The 20,541-nt window shown below is 51.6% G+C and overlaps 1 long non-coding RNA gene across 15 annotated transcripts in view; it reads right to left on the reverse strand.

Moving 5' to 3' along the window:
- LOC107523281 (uncharacterized) overlaps positions 1 to 16,857 on the reverse strand; it is a 28,511-nt gene extending 11,654 nt beyond the window's left edge. The window contains exons 1-7 of one of the 15 annotated variants that reach the window (XR_009552537.1): positions 16,744 to 16,857; positions 14,414 to 14,475; positions 11,872 to 11,936; positions 7,177 to 7,213; positions 2,729 to 4,880; positions 1,309 to 2,579; positions 640 to 883 (exon numbers count right to left, since the gene is read on the reverse strand). This is a non-coding gene — a long non-coding RNA (uncharacterized LOC107523281). Of the gene's footprint in view, positions 1 to 639; positions 884 to 1,308; positions 4,881 to 7,176; positions 7,214 to 9,510; positions 9,710 to 11,871; positions 11,937 to 14,413; positions 14,476 to 16,743 lie in introns of those variants that run through there. The other 14 variants (XR_009552532.1, XR_009552531.1, XR_009552541.1 and 11 more) reach the window with 14 other exon arrangements.
- Between the last annotated feature and the right edge of the window lie 3,684 nt (positions 16,858 to 20,541).

Below are 20,541 nucleotides of genomic sequence, written 5' to 3' on the forward strand. Positions count from 1 at the left end.
GCTCTGGCCCCCTGCGGAAGCCTCCTGCTGAGAACAGAAATGGGTGCTGAGAAGTGGGTGCCGCTTCAGTAGGCCTCAGCTTGTGCATCAGAAAGGAGGGTTCCCCAGGGAAGATTCCTAGCCAGAGCCAGGTTCTTCCTGGGGTAGGGGTGAAAGCCAGCTCTCTTTGTGCTCTGGAAGGTGGGGGTTGGGGCGGTTGCCATGGCAACGCTGCCTGGAACACCCACCTCCCCAACATCCAGCCCCAAAGGATCTAAGAGTTGGGGGGGGGGAGATAATGGATTGACATCCCTGATGCCCCCACCACCTGGCACTGCCAGCCGGAGATGGCAGCATCAAATCCTAGAGAGAATGGCTCCTTTGTTCCCAGGCTGGGTGTTGGGGGGGCGGGCAAGCCTGGGCACACAGAAGGGCCTTTCCCAGGCCCTGTTCCAGTTTGCATGACTCTCACTGGCCTCCGGAGACTCCTCCTTGTGGCCATCCGCTGGCCTCTGGGCCCTGGCAGATGGCTGCCCCTTTGCCTTGTCTCCCATGGGTTTGCCAACTACTGCTCGGAATGCCTTCTGCTGTTTCTCCCTGGGGCGTCCCCACCAAACCTCCTCAGCCAGTTCCCCCCCCCCCAGCCCCCTCCTGGCTAACCTGAACATCTCAAGTCCTAGGCATGCCTCTCATTGTCCTTTGTGGTATGGGGGCAGTTATGAATGCTCCCGATCCGCATCAGACCTGCTCCTGTGAGAAGACTCCTGGTGGAAGTAGCAGACACATTAGGCAGGCAGGGAGGACCAGGCTGGAAGACAGGACCTGGGCACCTCTGCTAGCCAGATGCATGACCTTGGCATGCTTGCCCCACCCTCGTGGCATATGCAGAGTGAAGGAGATAACGCTGAGGGTATTGAAGAAGACAAGAGTTAGCTATACCCATCTGTGCTTTCAGTATCTTCCATGAGCTCAGGCTAAATCTTTCTTGAAACTGAGCCCTCATCCTGGAGCAGGCCCTCTCATCAACACTCCCCAACCATTTTCCCCATTTCCCGGGGAAAACTTGTCCTCTCTGGCAAAACACAGCTTGTCTACAGCTCCAAAAAATTGGAGAGAGAGAGACAGAGACAGAGAGAGAGAGAGAGAGAGAGAGATCCGTGTTTGCCTCCTGACCAATTAGGAGGCCCCCTCTTAACCCTCCCCAAGGGGAGCCCATCTCCCATCTCAATTACAAGGCCTGGGAACTGTCCATGGTGCTGCACTCAGCTCTGGTACAGCACCGCGGGAAGAGAAAGGCGAAAGGGGACCGGAGGGTGGGGGAGCACCTACCTGCCTCAGGTGAGGAGCAAAAACTGTGCAGACTGGTAAGAAGGGGGGGCGGCATTCCAGATAAGAGTTTCTCCACAGTGTCAGTACTACTTTGGGGAGTAAAAACATAAGAGTCAATGAAACATTGTGCCTCCCACCCTCCCACACCTAAGGATTCCTGCATCTGGGAGGATCTCAGTCTGGATTTTCTCCTTTGGAGATGCCTAGGGAAAGGGAGTTGCAGTTCCAGCTCTTGGAGAAGAGCTCAGGGGGAAGTAGGAGACAGGTCACAGAGCTCTGAATTCCAACCTGAATTCTCAACTTCTGCAAGGAATTTAGTGATAAAGGGAGGGTGGGACACAACTGAAGATACACATACTGCCTGATGATAAAGCTCGGGAGGGGCATGGGGACAGGGTGTGTTGGTGTGACTGACTGACTGTGTGTGTGTGTGTGTGTGTGTGTGTGTCTCAGGTGGAGATAGGACCCAAATGTTAGCTACCCATTGGACACATCCAGGGAGCACTACTGGTGCCTGAGATCTCATTCCCTGATACTCTGATTTCACTGGTCTGGGACTGGGCTCAAACATCAATTTTCTCTTAAGCATTCCCTGAGTGATTTTAGCATATAACTAAGTTGAGAACCACTGGTTAGAGAAAATAAAAAAGAATAAGCTGGTGGCTGGGTTGAATAAGATCAACATTGGCCCCTAGGGAGTCAGGCAGTGGCACACCTAGTTGAGCACACATGCTATCTATGTGGAAGACCAAGGTTCAAGTCCCTGGTCCTCATCTGCAGGGGGGGAAGTGCCATGAGAGGTCATTATTTTCCTCTTCCTCTCTATCTCCCTGCCCCTCTCAATTGCTCTGTCTCTATGAAATAAATAAATAAATAAATAAATAAATAAATATAAGTGAGGGCCCTTGGTGACAAGTGACAGGGGGACAAATGAGAGACAGAAGCTCAAGTGTAGCATTCTCCTCTCCTGGTGCTCCAGACAACTCCATGCCTGGCTTGTAGATGGACTCAGGTGTCAGGCTGGTCTCTGGAGCTATGGAGCCTCAAACCACCCCCAAGGTAATGAGAGTGTCTCTCCACCTCAGTCCTCTGTGCAGATAGGGACAGGGTGCAACGACCCTGAGGACATGCTGCTCCCCTTCACCCAGAAGGTCTCCAGGGAGGCAGCTGTGGAAGGTAAACAGCAACAATGGTCCTTTTCAGTGTCCAGATCCCAACCCTTCAGTCCAATTAGCAGACATGGCAAACAGCGATTCAGCCGCCTTCAGCCGCTGTCATAACAAACACAGAGCAGCCTTAATGGGGGGATTAGGGCAAAAGGAGGGGGGTAGCACTCAGAGCCCTGGAGGAGAGACTTGGCAGCAAGGAAGGGTTCCCCTTTTCTCTCAACTTTCTGCTCTCTGAATTCGCACCAACCTACCTTCACCTTCCATAACCCTGTTCTTCCATTGTTTCAAAAATAACAGTCAGCCTCAGTGAAGCTCAGTCTCTTTCTCTACAGTGCTTTGGAGGTAGCAAAGGAGGCCCTTAGAACATCAGCCTGGGAATGAATGAATGAAACATCTGGAACCCAAGGAAGTGCAAACTTCCAAGGAGAACATCTAACATAGAAGAATAGAAAGGGATCTGGGCTTTGCTTGTGGGTTATGCATCTTGGGAGTCAGAGTGTATGTATGTTGGAGAAGTGTGGCCAAGAAAAAAGAAAAGTTCTATCCTTAGTGTCTGTGATAAAGAGGGTTCAGTGGTGATGCAAAAAAACCCTCATTGATCCTGAGGCTCTGAGGTTCCAGATTCAATTCCCACGACCACCATGAGTCAGAAAGGAATAGGGAATAGTGCTCTGGTTAGAAAGTAAAGAAAAGGGGGGGGGGGTTAGTGACTACACATTTCATTTTTTTCTGTCTATCCTAAGTACTCTTACCAAAAAATGGTGAGATCCTTTAAGGAGAATGAACGCAACGGTCATTCTACCACATTCCTTTACTCTTCTTCCCATAACATGCTTCCCAAGGACCGTTCGCTTCTCCCAGACTTACTGTATTGATTGATTTAATTTTTTATTTTTAAAAAATATTATTTATCTATTATTGGATACAGATAGAGAGAAATTGAGAGGGTTGGGGAGATAGAGAGGGAGAGAGACATAGAGACACCTGCAGCCCTGTCTCACCACTTGTGAAGCTTTCCCTTTGCAGGTGGGGACCAGGGGCTTGAAACTGCATCCTTGCACACTATACTATGTGCTCTTAACCAGGTGTGCCACTGCCTGGCGCCTATTTTTAATTTAATTTTATTATTTTACCAGAGTATTGCTCATCTCTGGCTCACAGCAGTGCTTGTGAATCTGGGACCTCAGAGCAGGTAAGTCTCTTACAGGACCACTATGCCACCACCCTGGCCCAAGGGTATAAATTCTTTTTAAAAAAAATTTATTTACTTTCCCTTTTATTGCCCTTGCTGTTTTTTTTATTGCTGTTGTAATTATTAATGTTGTTGTTATAGATATCATCGTTGTTAGATAGGACAGAGAGAAATGGAGAGATGAGGGAAAGACAGAGAGGGGGAGAGAAAGACACCTGTATACCTGCTTCACCACCTGTGAAGCAACTCCCCTGCAGGTGGGGAGCCAGGGGCTCGAACCGGAATCCTTATGCCTGTCCTTGTGCTTTGTGCTACCTGCACTTAATCCACTGCACTACCCTACTGCCCAACTCTGGATTTCTTTCCCTCACTATGGAAGTCTGTTCTGATTGTCATTAGTTCCTGCTCAGTAACTCTAAGGACCTTTTAGTAACACCTTTTAAATGTGGTGTCTAAAACTAGGAAACATTGGTGCTAGGGTAAGGGTGTGAGGGAAAAAGCAAAAATCAGGCCAAATATTAGGAGAAAATTGCCTTTGAATTCCTGGAATCAGAATGTAGTAGGAGGGAATTGAGGTGAACAGCTGAGGAGAGAAATGGGAAGTTGGGGAGGTGGCTTAGCTGATAGCATGCAAAACTTGCCTGGCTGAGGCTTCCCGTGAGTGGTGCTCTGGTTCCCCTCTCTCAGGTGAAACTTTATGTCCTGCATCAAATAAATAAAAACCTTTAAAAGCAGAGGGGAAAAGGACTGGAGAACTATAGCTCAGCAGAGACCCACCCATCATGCCATGTACAGGATCTAGGCTGGAGCCCTAACACCACAAGGATAGTTAATGCTTTGGTGGTACTGGAGAAGCTACAATGCTGTGTCTATCTCTGAGGTCCCAAGTTCAATTCTCAGCACCACCATATACCAAAGTTGAGTAGTACACTGGTCAAAGCAAAACAAAAACCAAGAATAGAATTTAGGGCTGGGGCTAGAGCTCAGTGGCAGGGCATATACCGTGAATCTGTGAGGCCTTGGGTTCAGTACCCAGAACCATTAAAAAAAAAAGAAGAGGAGGAGGAGGAGGGGAGGTAGCAGCAGCAATTAATCTAGAATTTGGCTTCCAGCTGTTGGGGAGATGGCTCAGAGGCAGAGTACAGGACTTGCATGCAGGAGGTCTGGGAATGTAGGTGCTCTGGCCTGGCTTCTCTCTTCTTAAAAGAAATCTTTAGGGGAAGTGAGGGGGAGGGTGGGGAGGGAGAAAAATTTAGGGGCCAGTACATAATGCAATTGTACGCATGTGGCAATGAAATCAGTATCAGGCATTAACCCCTCTCAATAAAAAGAAAGGAAGAAATCTTTAGGGTACTGCAAATCCTGACTATGAAAACTAAACATTCTTGGCTAACTGCTACAAAGGCTAGGGAGGGTGGTCTGGGAAGTGGCGCAGTGGATAAAGCATTGGACTCTCAAGCATGAGGTCCCAAGTTCAATCCCCAGCAGTACATGTACCAGAGTGATGTCTTGTTCTTTCTCCCCTCCTATCTTTCTCATAAATAAATATATAAATAAATGAATACATTCTTTTTTTAAAAAACTTAAAAAAAAAAAAAGGCTGGGAAGGCAGGAGGACTCAGTGGTGTCTCTGTGAGGTCCCCAGACTCCAGAATGTCTGTGCCTCTATGTGGTCAGGTCTCCTTAATCTTTTTTTTTTTTAAATATTTATTTATGTATTCCCTTTTGTTGCCCTTGTTTTATTGTTGTAGTTATTATTGTTGTTATTGATGTTGTTGTTGTTGGATAGAACAGAGAGAAATGGAGAGAGGAGGGGAAGACAGAGAGAGGGAAAGAAAGATAGACACCTGCAGACCTGCCTGTGAAGTGACTCCCCTGCAGGTGGGGAGCCGGGGGCTTGAACCGGGATCCTTAGGCCAGTCCTTGTGCTTTGCACCACCTGCACTTAACCTGCTGTACTACCCTGGTCTTCTTAATCTTAAAGGAGCTCCCTGTGGCCCCTGCCCACCCCTGCTCCCTACCCCTAAGATCACACCCCCAACCTCATTCCAGGCTCTTACCATCAAAGGCATATATACACACAGCTCTGTCACTCATCATTTTCCTTATACCCCTCCCCCATACCATACGTACACAGAAGGCAAACACAAACCCTCACCCCCACATTTCTCTGGGCTTCTGATACCCCTTTTTACTGAGGTGCTTGCTTTGTAGGAATAAAACCCTTCCACCCACCAGTTCCCCCTAAACTCCCCATTTCCCTTTAGGTATCCCTGGTCAGATGTACATTAGTATATTAGGGGTACAACAATGAGAATACCTGCCCCTTGTGGCTGATAATACAGGTCCTATACCTCATGGGGAGACAGCTCCCAGATACAGGTTTCTAAGCAGTTACAGAAAAGGGTGAAAAGGTCCACCATTCCTGGGGCTTCTCCCTCCCCCCTGCCCATCCCCCTCTCCCAATAACAAAAAAAACAACCAACCAACAAACAAAAACCCTCCTTGTAGGCAAGTGCAAAGAGAAAGGGAATGACTTGAAATAATTGAATGATATTAGTAGTTCCCTGGGGTTCTCCATCTAGAAAACGGGGTTGGGGAAGCAGCATAACTGTTCTGCAAAAGACTTTCATGTCTCAGGCTCTGAGTTCCTAAATTCAAACTGCAGCACCAACATAAGTCAGAGCTGAGCAATGCTCTAGTCTCTATCTCTTTCATTAAAGTAAATAAGTATAAAAATAAATAACAGGGGTTAAGTGCACGTGGCGCAAAGTGCAAGGACTGGCCTAAGGATCCCAGTTCAAACCCTCGGCTCCCCACCTGTAGGGAAATTGCTTCAAGGCAGGCAGTGAAGCAGGTCTGCAGGTGTCTATCTTTCTCTCTCCATTTCTCTCTGTCCTATCCAACAACAACGACACATCAATAACAACAACAATAACTACAGTAACAAAACAACAAGGGCAACAAAAGGGAAAATAAATACATATTTTAAAAAACTTAATTAATAAATAAATAACAGGCACCTTGCCATGTTGGAGCATCAAAGAGAGATGTTTGGGCAGAATTCTGTTACTGAGAAATACTGTGTGCTCTTAGAAATTCTCAGTTCTGGGTTGGTGAAATAACTCACTTGGATAGTGAGTTGTTTTGCCAAGTGAATGGCCCTTGCCCCATTGAAGGAAACTTTAGTGCTGTGGTCTCTTTCATTCTCTCTCTCTCTGCTGCTGCTTTCTAAAAAAAGAAAGAGAGAAAGAAAATAATAATAATAGAAGAAGTTGAAGAAGAAATTCAATTTGTAGTCTCTCCCCAGCACCTGACCCCTTCCTTCCTAGCCTTGTCTCTATCTCCTCCCATTAAATAATAATAATATAAAGTCAACTCTGAAGATCTAAAAAAGCAAGAGGTTATTAAATTCTCTTTTCTCCAAACCCCCAAAGAAGAGAAACATATGAAGTCCTTGGGGCTTGTTTGTTTGTTTTAGAGTGGATTCACCAATATTTCAGCCACCTTATATGTAATGGAATTCTAGTTATACAAACAGTTCCTGGGAGGAAAATTCAAATGTTAGTACAAGTTTTTTCTTTTTCTTCTTCTCTTGCTTTCTCTGTTCTATTCCCTTTTTACTCCTTACTGTCCTGCCAGAGGTGCTAGAATGCCAGTGTGTGTGTGTGTGTGTGTGTGTGTGTGTGTAGGGGGTATAGAGGGAGGGTGCTTCTCTATTTAGTGACATTTACTCTAGTTGTTCTAAGCAACCAGTTTCTCCCCTGCTGCTAAGAAAGAAAGAGAGAAAGAAATAAAATCTTTTGCTTAAAATATTTAGGTCAGGCCAGCTCAATGGATTCTTTTAGGAAAGGACCTGCTTAATCTCTCTAACTCTTGACTGTCTCTGGGCAGCATAAATACTAAGCCACAAATTCCTTTGTGTTTGAGCTCTCCTTGGAGCCATTTGCTTTAGGAGCTGGAGAGAGAAAGAGATATGGATGTGGAAAGGTAGGCTAAGCTTGTGAGAAGCTTCCAGTTGACCCCTCTGGTCAGTTAGAACAAAGCTTGGTAAGAAGCTGCAGAGTACAGAGGGCTGAGTTCCTGGGCAGGACGGAGGAGGGGATTTGGAAAGAAGGGGCTCCAAGACCCCCACCTCAGGGGAGGAGGACATGAAGCTGCTTAAGACTGGCCACCCTCTTTTTGAGTGTCCCTATTCAGTACCTTCCTCCTGGACAAGCCACATGGCTGCGAGGAGCAGGAGAGCAAGGGCCTGCATCCCTACGTGCGGGTTCTAGGAGCGCCTGCTTGGACGGGGGAGGAAGGGGCTGGAGGGGAGGCCGGGGTGGGGTGAAGGGAGAGGGGGGCTCGCCCAGCGCGCTGGGGAGACGTGTCCATGTGCACTGGCAGGTGTTTCCAGGAGCCCCGCTTTCTCCCGGGGAGCCGCGCCCCTGGCAGTGACCGGACGCAGACTGCCAGGGAGTGCCCCGACCTGAGAGGTCACCACTGTGCTCTTTTCTTGCCACTCCCCAACCCAATCAGTGACCTGAGAAGGCGGTTCCACCTGTCTGGGTGCAGGTGGAAGTTGCTCGGGTCCTGAGGTCAGGGGCGGGCAGCCCAGTACTCTGGTCACCCATGACCACGCTCCCGCACACACACACACACACCCCCCCCCCAGCGCGGTCGGCTTTCTGGGATCCCTCTGCGCCGTGTATGGGGTTATTTTTACTTTCGGTTATCTAGCTTTATGAAGACTCCACACCACTCATACAGCTAGATAACCAAAGATAACAACCAACCCCGCCTCCTGGCAGCCGCTGCCTCCTCTACGAAGCCTCCAGGCTGCCGTCGCCTCTGGGTCGTCCATGAAGAGGGGGTGTAGAGAGGGAGACTCGGATGGAGGTGAGGGCGGACAGAGAAACAGAGTCCAAGACAGGGGGAAAAAGGATGGGAGGGAAAAGGAAAGAGAAAGAGAGAGAAAGGAAGAAAGGAAAGAAGGAACAAACGAAGGAAGGAAACTCAGGGACACAGACGCGACAGGGACCGAAGCCGGTGTGGAAAGGTTGCGGCGGCCGGTAGAGTCGGAGTCCAGGAAACATCCCGGGACTCGGACGGCAAAGTCTTCCCGACGCCGAGTGAACTGCTCTGGGTTCTAGCCAGAAGTGGGATTCCCGCAGGGTCCGAGGAGGAGGGTGGCTTTTCGCGCCACCCGGGAAGAGCGCGGGGCCGGAGCTGAAAGCCTCGTAGGTACCGGTCCGCGTACTCGCGTTCAACCTGCCCGCGGGCGCTGCCTCCCTGTGGACCCACAGGAGCTCTTGCGGGGCTAGGCGGACCCTGGCCGACAGAAGGGGAGCGGCCTGAAGCCCTCGGGGGTAGGGAGGGCGGGGAGTCCAAGAAAGAAACGGGGAAATCCCGGTGAGAGAGAGAGAGAGAGAGAGAGAGATAGACCGAGAGGGAGGGATGCTGCTGGGGTGTGGCGAAAAAGGCCCCAGAGACTCTTCACGGAACCGCTCCAGGAGAGCTGAAGGCTGAGATCACCCGGCGGGGATCCGGGAGCTCAGACCCCGAGTGGGCTGGGGGAGGAGCGTGGCGGGTGGGTTGGGCAGGTGACAACGCTGCCGGGCCCCGCCGCACCCCGGAGAAGCGGCTTGGCACAAAGGGGTCTAGAAATCAGCTTGGACTGGGAAAACGACCCGGGGTCCCAGGAGAGAGGCGCGTCGGATTCGGCTGGACTTTCCAGCCAGAGAGATGCCCGTTAAGGGGGGGTCCCGGGAGCCCCGGGCAGCGGAGCGCGGCGGTTCGCCCGACCCTACTGCTTCTGGGGTGCTTGCCCGCCCTGCGCCTCCAGCCCCAGCCACTCACGTGGAGCCCCGGGCGGCCATCCGAGCTTTCCTGCGAGGTCCTGCGACCCGACCGGGCAGCCCGAATTCCGAGAGCCAGGCTCTGGGCTCCGGGTTCGATCTGGGCTGGGGGCCAGAGTGCCCACTGTCTCCGACCTCTGCTGCTGCTCTGGCCCCTGCCCGCTCCGGCACCTGACTTTTCATTCATCCTTTCACGCTCCCTCCCAGGCTCACCTCTGATTGGCTTCTCAGAGCCTGACGTCACTGTCTGCGGCCCCTCCTCCCCCCGGTTAGGTTGAACCCCAGCGCGCAATTGGGGCGCCCCCCCCTCCCCGGCGAGGGCTGGCTGGGGAGCCGGCGTCTCCTGGGCAGGGGTGCGGGGCTCGGCCTGTGCTCCGCTACCCCTCCGGGTACCCACTTCTGCTCTGCGGACTCGCGCTTTGCTCTGATCCATCCTGACCATGTCGGTACTGGGCACACTGCGACAGGACGACTCGGGAGGATGGAAAGGGGATGGGGCAGGTGACAAAAACCAACTACAGGTCTGACCGCTCCGCTTCTGCCTGCCTTCTCCCGCCCAGTGCTTCATGGGCTTCTGACGCCTCCCTGGCTGTGATTGATCCCTCTCGGTTTGCAGCCCCCAACACTGAAGGGGAAGAGTCTGGAAGTCTGAGACTCCTGGTCTCTTGGACCGGCTGGTAATGCCCAGGCTCCAGGCAGAGGTGGCTGGAGAGTCCTCGCCTCGCACCAGCCTAGATACAAGGTCCGCAGTCCTGAAGCCTCTCACAAGCACCTCCAAGTGCGAGCCCTGTGCCCCTCAGCTGCGTTCCATTTCTCAGTGTCTAGAAATCTGGAATCTCTGGAAATGGTCAACTCTCCACGTTGAAGGCTTTCCCGACCTGCTTGCCTCCCACACCCCCTTTCTGACTGGGGAGAATCAGAGCCAAATAATGGGGCCTCAACTCCAGCAGGAGCACATGCCTGCAAGTAGATGGAACCTGGATAATGGCTTCCTGGCACAGCTCTCTGCTCTGGGCCTCATAGAACCTCTGTGCCTGCCACGGAGCAGTCTGAATTCCGAGTCTGCAGCTACCTTCACCTCCTCTTGGCTGCTTTCTTGAAAGATCCTAAAATGCAGGTGCCTGGAGCCTGCCTGCTCAGCAGGAGCTGGTTCCTATCACCAGGACCCTGCCTGCACACTGGGAAACAGAGATGCACTGGAGATGATGGACACCCCCCCCCACACACACACACACACACAAATCCAGATAGTTTTATCTGCCCCATCCGGCTCTGCTAAGCCTGGGACAAGCCTGAATGTGCAAGCTGCCCTGCGGCTGGATCTCACGGGCTGCTCCCTATGTGGGGGACAAGCACTGAGTGTAGGGTCCCCAGTCTCCCTACAGAACAGCAGAACAGCAGTGTGGAGCCACAGCTGCTAGTGGATCCTCCTCTCGGGAATTCTCTAGACTGGGGCTTTGGAGCAGTCTTTTCCATCTGCCAGCCTCTCACCTGAGGGAAATTCTTTCCAGAAGCATTCTACAGCATCCATCCTCCACCATCCCAACCTGGGAGTGCAACTGTTAGTTGTGGGGAGGGAGGGAATGAGACCAAATGCTCTCTTCTTAGTGTTTTCTCCTGCCTCTTAGCCAGGAAGATTGGGCACTGAGGTCCCGGGATTGCTCAGCACAGTTTTGGAAGAGCCCAAGCCCCCTTCCCCAACAGCCCCACAGACAGGCCTATGCTACTGGGGTACTGCTAAACACATCCCCTAAATGCATCCCACCCCAGCTAATGCTAGCTGCTCCAGCCTTCAGGTCCTGCAAACACTTTCAGCCAGCCTCAGAGTGCCACCCTATACCCCTTTATACAGCACCTCACATCTACCCCAGCAACCTCAGAGACTCTCCTGAAGACAGTCTGGCAACCTCAAACAGAGCATCTCTGCTTATCTCTGCTTCTCCCCAGCCACCAACTCCCCTGCAGATGACTCTTTACTACCCACCTCCCCCCAAAAAAGAAAGGAAAACATTCCTTATAGGAAGCTTAAGCAGTATCTGCAAGAACCCCCTTTTTTGTGGGGGGTGGTGGTGGTGAGGAGGCCCCTGGTTAGTCAACATTCTCTCCCCATCCTGCCTGGGCCCAAAGCTTATCTCTGTAGCCCTACACCCTGGCCTAGGCCATACTGACAGCATCACAAGGGGGAGTGGGGTCCTGAGAACCCCTCTTCTCTTTCAGTCACTCCTTAATTTATATGACAGAACCTAACAGGTACCTCCCACTCCCACCCCTATCTACCAAATCCAGACTCAACAACCAAGGTCCAAAGAGAAAGGAGTTCCTATCCACCCTCCACCCCTCAACAGCTCCAGTTCCTTCCTACCTCTTACTGTGCCTTCAGGCTGCTCAGTGGCCCCTCAGCAGGCCATGTCCAGAACTAGGGAGGACCTCCAGAGAGAAAAGGGGAGTTAGTCTGATTTGTGGCAACTTGCATGCCCGCCCCCCCCCTTCTACCCAGATTCCTGATTCTGGAGCACCTGCTTCCATCCCAGGATGATGGAGCTGTAAGCTACAAGAGAGGAGCTGAGAATGAGAACTCCCCACTGGGTCTGGAGTGGATACTAACCAAGCTACTGTGCTCCAGCTTCAAAAAAAGGAAAAAGAAAAGGGAGGAAGGAATGGAGAGAGGCAGAGGAAGGAAGAAAAGAGAGAAAGAAAAGAGAGAGAGAGAGACAGAGACAGAGACCTTGGCACCAATGACTGCCCCTCAAAAGGGGAGGTAATGTTACAACTATGTGATTCTCTGAAGTATTTTAAACTGAGCCAGAGAGCTGGGGAGACAACATAATAGAGATCCTAATAACTTCTTCTTTTTGCAAACAACTTTTAAGCCTAAGGCCCTGAAGTCCCAGGTTTAATCCCTAGCATTCCCATAAACCAGAGCTGAGCAGTGTTCTGGTCTCTCTCTCTCTCTCAAACAAATTGTTACAAAAAATAAATAATAAACTGAGTGGGAAACAGAGTGTGTGCACCTGTGCTTGTGTCTGTTCTACAGATGGAGCTGGTCATGAAGGGTGACCAAATGTCACATATGGGGTCTGTGTGTGGGTGTTCATGGAAAGGACAGTTGTATCCATTTGGTGTGTTTGTGCCGGGGGAGACTGCTGCCCACTGTTTAGGGCTGAACACTGCAGGTCCATACTGAGCTACCAGCTGGGGTACAGTGGAGGCATTGGGATGGTGGTGGGGGACTCTAGTGCTTTAGCTTTCTAGAAAGCTTTCAATGGGGGCACAGTGCCTCAGAGCCTCCTCCTCCAGCACACAGCAGTGACTAGGGAGAAGGGGCAGCAGAAGCCACCCCAAGTCCTTCCAGGCAAATTCAGGGACCTGAGGCTGGGGCCATCTCCCCAGTGCACATGGTGAGTCTGTAAGGGCTTTGCTAGCTGAGGAGAAGCCTAAACTCTTTGCCAGTCCACCTGCACCCCACCCCAGTGTCCCTACCATAGAGGCCCAGCGATGGGAAGGATGGGAAGCAGGCATCATGGCCTGAAGCCTGCAGTGTGGACACAGCTTTCTGATGTGCGTTCTGAACCATATTTTGGCATTAAGTCACACTCTTAACTATTCAGGTGATTAAAGATAAGGTCTCCTCTCTCTCTCTCTTGTTTTTTTTAATTTTATTATCTTTATTTATTGGATAGAGACAGCCATAAATCAAGGGGGAATGGGGTGGTAGAAATGGGAGAGAGACAGAGAGACACCTGCAACACTGCTTCACCACTTGCAAAGCTTTCCTCATGCAGGTGGGGACTGGGGGCTCAGACCCCGGTCCTTGCACACACGCATGTGCGCTCAACCAGGTGCGCCACCACCTGGCCCCCTCTCTTGTTTTGATCACCAGTTTTCTTTGCCTGGAAACCTGGGATGGAAGCTGCCTTTGGAGAGAGTGAGTTTGGGTATAGGTTTCTGCTCCCTGAGTGCAGCCTCCTTGCAGTCACCCTCATCATCATTCCATCCATGCTAATCTTCATTGTCTGTTGGGAGGTGGCGGTGGCGAGATTAACAGCGAGACTTGGTTTAAAAAATGCTGAGGCAGTGGAAAGAGAGAGAGACATTGAAGGAGAGAGATATTCATGTGATAGAGGAGGCTAGAGGGCACAGAGAGGTAGTGGAAGGTTTTGGCCTGGGAAATGCCTGGGCCAGCCTAGTTTGAGTCCCTAGACATAACGGAGGCAACACCAAGGTGAAAGAGACAGTTAATAAGGGTCCTCCCTCTGCATACTGTCTCCTTATGAGGCAAAGGAGGGAGAGTGGGTAAGGACACTGTACACACACACACACACACACACACACACACACACACACACCACACACACACACACACACACACACCACACACACACACACACACACACACACACCTATAAATGAAGACAAATGCAGTGGCACAGCCCTGAATGACCCTAGCATTGCCACCCCCAGGCTTCCTTATACAGGACATGACACTCCAGCACTGCACCTCCTAGGCATATGTTCACATACCTCCCCACCACATTCTACACCCCCCACCTCTGTCACTCAGTTATCCAGCCACCTCTGCCAAGGCCCACTGGTATCTTCCATGAAGCCCACAGGAGCCCAGAGGCAAAGGCAGGAAGCTGGTTGAACCCAGGGACTGTCCCTGCCTCTCCCTCAACCCCCTAGACTGGGTATAAGGGTGCTGATAGGGTGGCCCTACTTTCCCCAGCTACCTTGTTCCACCCACCCCCTTACCAGTGGCCAAACAAAGGGAGACCCAGGTCATCAGAAGCTGAGGGCTGGAGGAGCCAGGGAAAGGAGGGGGCAGAGGAGGTATAGGTCATCCCCCCACCTCCACCAAAGCAAACAATGAAACAGACACCCCAGAGCCAAAGATGGCCACCTACGGTGATAAGTGACACCTGGAACAGAATGTGTGGGACCCATGCTTCTGCTCTGTCACCTGGTCCTGTAGAGGAAGGTGCAAAGGTTATAGGCCTCCTCCAAGTGGATCTTATCTTCCTCTGCTCACACCCCTAGTCTCCCTGTCACTCTCTCCCAGCTCCTTTTTCATCTGGTTTGGCTTATTTTTACCTTTTTTTTGGGGGGGGTGTTTCATAAGTCTAAGGGTACTTCTCAACTTAGAAAGCTCCAGAATTCCCAAGGAGATAAGAAGACAAGCAGGGAAGGTCAGGGCCTCAGGAGCTCTGACCAGCCTGTCCTCACCCTCCTCCCTTCTGCAAGTCAAGTCCAAGTCAAGGACTTGGGGCTTTTAGGAGTGTGGAGGCTGAATCCTGGTCTTTCAGGCTCAAACCTATGGAAGTCTCTTCTCACCAGGGGTCCACCAGCTTGCGGTAGCTGGTAAGCAAGTTTAAGGCAGAGTGAAGGCTGAGGGGAAGGTTCAAGGATTTATTTCTGTTCATCTAGATTTAACTGCACTACAAACTGTAAAGTTCTATACACAATTAGGATCCTTTCAATCATGTTACATCTCTTGCCTCCTCCCAGTCTGGGTACCTATGATGCTTCAGTAACTGTCACCTGTCAGAGCACATCACTGGGGACTGCCATGATAAGTGTCCTTGCACCCACAACAAGGACAGAATGTGTTTCTATGCATGTAGGATTTGCATCTCTCTCTGTGTGTGTGTGTGTGTGTATGTGAGAGAGAGCGATAGATAGATAGATAGATAGATAGATAGATAGATAGACAGATAGATAGATAGAGTTGGGATGAACCATTTACCTCAATTCCACCACCTTTTTTTTTTTAAAGTCAGGAAAGATAACCTACCTATGTGCAAAGGAAACCAGAAGCACACACACACACACACACACACACACACACACACACACACACACACACACACTGGGGAGCCAGGATCACCCTGACTTCAAGAGGGGGAGCTTTGGACAACCTCTCCCCAATGCCATCACCCAGGAACTTCACTCCCAGACTGGCTCTTCCCACCCATTTATTTCAGGGGTGGGTGGCTGATTCAACCTGGAATCTGTGGTCATACCAGAGAAGGCTGAGAAGGGGGTGTGGAGCTCTGGAGCAGGTATACCCCTCTATGATGGTGCTTGACCTGACACCCTCCACCCTACCCTCCAGACACAATGCCAGGGGGACACTGTAGGTGGTGAGGGCTGTGAACCAGCAGGTCTGAGTGTGTGTGCTTCCATTTTAGGGGTGCAGTCTTGACCCCTCCCCAATCTGGGGTTTGGATGAAGCTAGCCTGCTACCTCTGCACCCCCCACAGTGATCCCAGCTAGTCTGAGAAAGCACCCAGCTCCATGGGGGCAGAGAGTGGGGGTGGAAGGGGTGGCGCCTTCTTTCTTTATCCCTCTGGCCTTAGAAACAAGACAATCTAAAACCTCCATCAGACAAAGTAGGGCTAGAGTAGGGCTCCCTCCCCTTCCAGAGCCCCAGTAGCTGCCCCTAGCACCCCATTTGCCTTTGAGCTCCCTGTAGCCCTGCTTTCTACCTCTTAGCTGAGGGGGAGAGGAGAGGAAGAGCAATGAGACTAATCTAAATTCTAGGAAGCATTTGGGGCTTGCTCCAAATTCTGGTCTCCATCTTTATTGGAAACAGGGTTTCTTCTCCCTGTTCTCTCAGTGCCTTTGGTGTTGTCTCACCCCACAAACCTAAGGACTTGAGGTGGGGGTGGGGTGCAGAGAGGACCCAGAGCCCAGGTGAGAGCAGGTGAGGAGCTCAAATACAGAGGGATTTTGTGCCCCCTCCACTCCCACCTCCGCCTCGCTCTTCCTCCCAGCCTCTGGGTGCAGCATTAAGACATTATCTGAGTGGGAGAAAGGAGGGAGAGGAGGGGCGGGTTAACAGGATCAGTAGTGCCCTGACCTCAATGCCCCCCACCCCAATTCCATTGGCAAACTTAGTGAGCCAGCTCTGGAGCTTGGGGAATCCAGGGGGAGGCAGAGGACTGGGAGGCACACTGGGGTGCCCAAACTGGGCTGCCGCCACAGCTCCCAGCAGCAGATGTGGGGGAATAAGGAGGTGGCACTCCACCCTGCTGACCGCTCCAGCCCTCTCTCACCGCATCCCTGCCCCATCGGCTCCTGCCACTGCCAGTCTCACTCCAGCCTGGCCATCACACCACCTCCATTAGCCCACAAGGTGCCGTGGAAGGTTGGAGTGCCCTGCCGCTCAGAGATTCCTTCCCACCTCCCACCCTCATTTCTGAGCTGACCAGGACCCTCCCGACCGGCCACTCACCAGGCTGCTGTGAGGAGGTGTCCGCTGGCTCAGTGGCCCAGCCCTGCTCTGCCTCTCCCTCCCTGCTCCCCGCCTCTTGTGGAGTGGGGGTGCAGCTGGTGACGTAGCATCTGCCTATCCATTCAGGAATTCCGCTGGCCTCTCTCTTTCTTTCTCTAGCTGCTCTCCCTGGAAAGAGAGCAGGAAGGGGGTGCTGGCCCTGTCTGGGGATCCCCCCCAAACATGGAGCCCACACGGAGGCATTGAGAAACCCCTTCCCCCTGTACTGTGTGGGGAGGGAGATTTGTCACCTCCACTCTTCCCCGTAGCCACCAGAGCCAGGTTACCCTCCTCCCCAAAGAAAGCTAGAGTAAAGGGGTGACAAAAGCACACAGGTTCACAGCTCTAGGGCACCTCTGGGTTTGAGTGACTAATGGATGCTTCTGAGTGGGACTGATGGGTTAACAAAAAGAGGTTCAGGGAATTCTAGGCCCTTTTTCCCAAACCTCTTCTCACCCACCCTCTCAACTTCTACCAGCTCAACTCATCACAAACTCAGCTTTTAGTCGCAAAGGAGAAAGTGACCCTTGGAAGATGAAGGGCAGGGCTGGGGTGGGGTGGGGAACAAGGTTGGGGGTGGGGTGGGGTGGGTGGTGATGGTGAAGGCCAGTATTGAAAAGTCTAGACAAGGGGAGAAGGGGGGGGTGGGGCCCAAATTCAAAGTGGGAGATAAATCATCTCATTCTGAGAAGAGAGCGAGTGATTTGGGGGTCGGTTTCCAGGGCTGGGGGTCCCAGTACTCAGTGGAAGCTGGGGCCTTGGAAAGGTACAATGCCTGGGTCTCTTCTCTCTCTCTCTTCCTCAGCTCTCCCAGCCCCTGGCTGCCCCCCTCCCTCCTGGCCTGCATGGGAACCCAGTCTGAGCTGGACGTGACAGACCGCAGGCCTGCATGCTAATGGAGTTTGTCTCAAGTTCATTGTCAGCCACCCCCTTTCCCAACCCCTCCCCACCTCTCTCACACACAAATCTCCCTCCAACTTTTGTCCCACAGACCTGTGTGCCACTTGAGTCTCTGCTGCCTCCCCTCTCTCACCCTCCCCCACTGTTTTCCGAGCAGAGCACCCCCCATGGCCTCCCCCTTCTCACTACCTCCCCAGCCCTACCCCAACTCTGAAAGACAGATTGAGGTGAAGGTCAGAACCAATAGACCTAGTTCTTCTGTACCTACGATAAAGTGGGGAGACTTGGGAGAGGGCCATCAGCTTCAGTCCCTGCCCCCCATTCTCAGCCCTGTTCTGGCCTGTCCCCCCATTCCAGCCTCAGCACCCCCTCCCCTCACTCCTCCCATTTTGATTATTTTGCTTTCCCCTTGATTACATCTGCTTCACTAGCTCAGAAATAAAGATCCTTTGAGACTAATTTTGCAAACCCCCCCCCCAGCTCCCCACCCTTTCCCTCCTCCTCCCTTCTGGACTGGGGCTCCCTTTAGCTCCTTTCTCACCGGCTGGAAGACATTGAGTTCCTTGTCTAGGGAGCTGGGGGACTAGTGGGAGGGGGTGCCAGTGGTACAGGAGTGGGGGGGTCGATGAGACTCTGGGACGTGTCCAGCAATCCAAACCTGTCCTTCTTTTGTTCCCACAAATCTCTTCACACAGTCACCACCCTCTGGAGTCTGCCTCTCTAGTAACCAGAAGCTAAGAGGAGGGGTGGGGGAGGAGGGCCCTGAACTCACTCCACCCCTCAATTCCAGGAGGGAGGGGGAGGGAAGTGGGAGAAGGAGAGAGAGAGAGAGAGAGAGAGAGAGAGAGAGAGAGAGAGGGAGAGAATCATCAAATTCCCCCTCATTAGCCAGAAAGGAAGCGAGAGAGGATAATTATAATTAAAAGCAGACAGCTGTGGATTGCATCTTTATGTTCCTCCAAGCTTCCTCCCCATTTCTGCTACCAGCACCCCCCCCAAAATTGGAAATACTGGGGAGGGGGAGTCCTTCCCTGCAGGTGCCCAGAGTAGGGTGTCTGCTGGAAGACTGAGGGCAGGTGGAACCAGAAGGCAGCCTTTTTCCTTAAGATCTCCACAGGATATGGAGGCTCCCTATTCCTGCCCCCCCAAAAAAAAATCTGCCCCCCAAATTTTGCAGGCCTCTGGGAAGTAGGGGGATTTAGGTAATGCTAGTTCAACCACTTGGGGGGGAAGGAACTTTTCCTAAAAATAGCACCAGGGAGCTGGGGAGACAACAAAATGGTTCTAAAAAGAGATTTTTGGGAGTCGGGTGGTAGCTCAGTGGGTTAAGCGCACGTGGTGCAAAGCACAAGGACCGGCATAAGGATCCCGGTTCAAGCTACAGGTTAAAACAATTTTTTTAAATAAAAATAAAAAATAAAAAGAGATTTTCGTGCCTGAGGCTCTGAACTCCCAGGTTCAAACCCCAGCACAACCATAAGCCAGAGCTGGTTCTCTGGTCTCTCTATGCAGCTTTCTGTCTTTATATCTCTCATTAAAATAAAAACAAATAGAATAAGATATTAAATAAAATAAAAATAGCACTAACCCCTATTTCTTCATGGGGTGCTATTTGTCTTGGAGGTGAAAAGGATCCAGGCAAAGGATCTCTTACAGGCAGCTCTACTCCTGGGACACGGTGGAGGTTGGGAGTTTGCCCCCCTCCAAGGTTCTGTGCAAACAAAGAGAGATTCTCACATTAAGGGTGCCAGGGATGTACGCAGAGCCACTGGGTTGCTTCATCCTTTGGGGGGTGGTATTGCTAGGCCTGGCTCTGCCATCCTATGTATTTATAGAACTTGATCGCAGGCCAGAACAGCAGGGTAATTATAGCATTATTAGCATATATGCAAATCAGGTAACCTATATACACTGAATGCAGGCAGATTTGTATTTATTTTTTTCTTCCCCCCACCACTTCTCTGGCATCAGCTCTGGTTCTTCCTTGGAGCTGCACACAGCAATTATCTGACATTATAAGAGGGGGTAGCAGCCTTCAGAGGAGGGGGTTGGAAGGGAGCAGAAGGGGTTTTATCTCATTTTACTCACTGTTTTCTGGGAAGAGTGGGGAGGGGCTCTGTGAAAAGCCTTTGAATTAACAAAGGCAGTGGTGGTAAGGGCCACAGAGAGACAGAGACTGGAGAAGAGACAGATGAGGTCTTGGACATGGAGAGAGACAGATCCAGTGTGTGTGTGGGGACAGCTTGGAGGTGCCAGGGCAGTGGCAGACACACAGAGGGCACAAAAAAATTCAGATTGAAGGGAAGTGCTTGGTGGGGGGGGTCAGGGTTCAAATAAAGGACCCAGGATTCTGCTCCCTTCCTTCTTCACCTAGCCCAGTAGCTCACCCATCCCTCTAGATGCCAGCCTCCCTTTCACCCAGCACTGGAGTAAGCCCTAGCCTGGTTGCTCCAGGCTTGAGCCCTGGAGCAGAAAGCCCCCAGTCTTCTCTCAGGCTGGCCATTTCAACGTGGGTTGACAGAGCTCTCCCTGGCTCCTGCCCTCCTCACTATAGAGTTCACACCAGCCCATCAGATGCCCTTGTCTGACCTGTCTGGTAAGGGGCTGATATGTGGTGGTTAGGATTCCAGGGACTTGCCCCCACCCTACCCTTGACTCCCCTCAGAAGATGCCTCCACAGTGGTAAGACCCCCAAGTCGTTTTACAACATCCCTAGAGACACTGACCTCTCTAGAGAGTTTTTTTAATATATTTATTTTATTTATTTATTCCCTTTTGTTGCCCTTGTTGTTTTATTGTTGTAGTTATTATTGTTGTTGTCGTTGTTGGATAGGACAGAGAGAAATGGAGAGGGGAGGG

This window comes from Erinaceus europaeus, chromosome 11, assembly GCF_950295315.1.
Source record: "Erinaceus europaeus chromosome 11, mEriEur2.1, whole genome shotgun sequence".
Lineage (NCBI taxonomy): Eukaryota > Metazoa > Chordata > Mammalia > Eulipotyphla > Erinaceidae > Erinaceus > Erinaceus europaeus.